Here is a 3418-nt window from a genome sequence, read left to right as displayed (position 1 = left end):
AAAAATATAAAACTAGGAATCATACAACTAGTAAAAACAGGAAAAATATATAAAACTAGGAATCATACAACTAGTAAAAACAGGAAAAATATAAAACTAAGAATCATACAACTAGTAAACTTAGAAAAAAAATATAAAACTAGGAATCATACAACTAGTAAAAACAGGAAAAATATAAAACTAAGAATCATACAACTAGTAAACTTAGAAAAAAATATAATACTAGGAATCATACAACTAGTAAATTAGAAAAAAATATAAAACTAGGAATCATACAACTAATAAACTTTATTTAAAGTAACAACTGCACGCTTTTTTCCCTTACGTTATTCATTTTCATACATATCGTGTCTATATTAACATAAATAAATTTTAACCTGGTTAAGTAGAATTAATTTGATCTATGAAAATAGATACATAAATAATATAATGTTGTAGTATTTAAAACAAAGGCAAGCTTCAACATCATTATACTGTTATTATCTAATAAAACCCGTCTTGAAACTATTGTTAGTTTACATTGTGATTACTAGATAAACTTTAAGAAAGATACGTCATTGCTTTTAGAATTTTCTTTATGTATAAAAAATAATAATAAATAGATGGCGGTACTGAGAGTTTGGTTTGTTCTGAATTTCGCGCAAAGCTACACGAAGGCTATCTGCGCTAGCCGTCCCTGATTTAGCAGTGAAAGACTAGAGGGAAGGCAGCTAGTCATCACCACCCACCGTCAACTCTTAGGATACTCTCTTTTTTTTCAACCAACGAATAGTGGAATTGGGCGTCATATTATAACGCCCCCACGGCTGAAAGGGCGAGTATGTTTGGTGGGATAGGGAATCGAACCTCATATTGCGAGTCAAGCGCCCTAACCACCTGGCCGACTGAAAGAGAGCTGCAAGAATCCAGGTGTATTTAGTAATTAACTGACCGTTAGATGTCGTTATGCACAGAGTTATTTATTAAAAAATCATAATTTTCTTCACTGCTCGAGAAACGGTATCTTATAACAAGTAACTCATTAGTTTTACAGTTATATAGTTTGTTTTTTATTGGATACCTTAACTTAACAATTCTGTATGAGAAATATCGTATTGGTGAATCGAATAAAGTGTACGTTAAGCCTCATCTCATTGGTCTTAATTCTTGTTAACTCTGAAGAAATGTTCACTAATTATTATACATATCAGCAGATTTTTATTTTTAATATTACTTCTTTCTTTATCGGTAAATACATTGAAAACGTTTTTAATATTTTACAACCGGAAGTATTTGACATCGTATCATCAATACATCCGTTTTTAGTGACAGTAGAACAAAGTGGGGTCATTAAATGGAACTACAAATCTCTTTAATTAAAGTTGCTCTCATTGGTGGAAATATTCAATATTATTTTCATATACAGAAATTAAAAGCAAAGTGGTTAATTAGTGGATAAAATGGGTTAGTTTTTCCTGGTCATCTATAGAGGGCCTTTTAGAAGTTTTTGATATAAAAAACAACAACTGACATTTGTAAGTTCAATTCAACTGACAAAACCTACCTATCTGGTTCCAAGAATCCAGTCGGAACAATTAGCGTTTTGCCCCTGGTTGATATGCCCTCGTCAAAACAAGAAGTATTCGACATCTGGTGGTGACATGACCATTCAAATGAGAAGTTTCCCTTAGCAACTAGACTGGGATCAGCGTATGGGTAAGGAAAGCCCTCTAGCGAGAAGTAACTCGTTTCGTTCCCGACCACAAGAGTTTCAGGATCAATCCAAGGTTTAAGTGTATCTTTTTTTGTTATAAATAAACGACTAGTATCTCCCCGCAAGGTGTCACTTCCGTTCACAGAGACTGAAAAATAAAATGTTGAAGAACTTTGCTCACAAGGTATATAGCGAAGAAGAGAAAATTGAAAGTTTGTTCACGTTTAAGCACAATATGATATTTACACTGTATTCACCGCGAGTATCTAACCCTGACATTTAGCATAATAAACCTTTAAGTTTACAGCTGAGCCACTGGGGGAATAAATGACAGAACAAGTCCTGGTTAAAAAAACCCATAAAAAACGTGATTATACGTCACGTGACATAATTATGTTCACTTAACGGTGAACAAAATCCTTCGAACAAAATCGCAAAATTATTTCACATCACTCAGTAAATTAATGATATTTGAAACTTTAAGTGCACAAATCAAAGTAAACTTAAATTAACAGAAACGTATTTAACATTAGAGTTCCCTCATCTTGTCAGAATTAAACGCAGATACACTTTTTGTTAAAAATAGTTACGATTCAGTAGAACAATCGGAACAATTTAACACTTCGCGCTAAAAATAAACTTCCCGTCCTCGTAAAGTTCATAGTATCACTTCGAAGTTTTAAGCCTTTTTGCTATTAATTATAAAGCGAAAATTGAACCACTGACTGTTTTTTGTTCAAAATCTCTTTACAAGCTAATTTCAATTAGTCTGAAAACGCTTATATTCTTTCGTTTTAATCGTCTCACAATTATGGTCCAGCGACGGTTTTTTTAAACTTTTGTTTTGAAAGTGGTGCCTCTGGTGGTATAATTATGAATTAATTAAAATTACATAAAATAATTAATTTTTTTTTCACCCGTAAGTTTAATCATCGATAACAGAAAATATATTTTAAGCATTTTGGGATTAAGTTGTCGCTCGTTTTGAAAGCACATGTTACGTTTTTTCTTTTCTTATTAAAAATCACACAGTTGTTATTTTTAGAGATTTTAGTATAATTAAATCGTTGTAAAGTTTTGTTCTGTAGCTTCACCCATTTTTTTTTTTTTTTTTAGTTACGAATATGCACTAAATTTGCTCAATATACACTTAGTTAACCTGGAGTTAAAGAAACTATGTTTACTAGGATATTTTCTTCCAGCCAAGATTTATCAGTATTTTATAAGTAGTATTATATAATATCTTTTTTAACATTAACATTACAAAAACCTGACTGATAACACAAGCCTGCGATGGTTTTTATTATCTGGAAGTTTTTACAGTAATTGCTGTACGCTGAATCAGAAAATGATATCCATTTTTCTCTATCACGTACAGATTTTTCACAAAACGTCATAACACAATACATAAAAGAAAGACAACAACACGTGGTTTTGAGACTAAAAAACGTAGATTTCACACAAAAAAAATCAGGATGAATGAGGATGCATATTCGTTTGACATCAATGTTCTTCCCTTTTCTTCAGTTTGTTTGTATTTTTGTTAACAAACATAATAGTAAAAAATGTTTATTGTGGTAAACGAAATAATAATTTGATCTAAGTAAGAGTTTTTCCTTCCTGGTTTGTAAAAAATCCTTACGCGATAGAAAAAAATAAATATTATTTTCAAAATCTGCGTAGCTGAATTATGGAAAATCCGTTATTAAAACCAAAACAATTTTT

Source organism: Limulus polyphemus, unplaced genomic scaffold (assembly GCF_000517525.1).
Source record: "Limulus polyphemus unplaced genomic scaffold, Limulus_polyphemus-2.1.2 Scaffold6322, whole genome shotgun sequence".
Classification (NCBI taxonomy): Eukaryota; Metazoa; Arthropoda; class Merostomata; order Xiphosura; family Limulidae; genus Limulus; species Limulus polyphemus.
Note: the sequence above shows the minus strand (reverse complement) of the source record.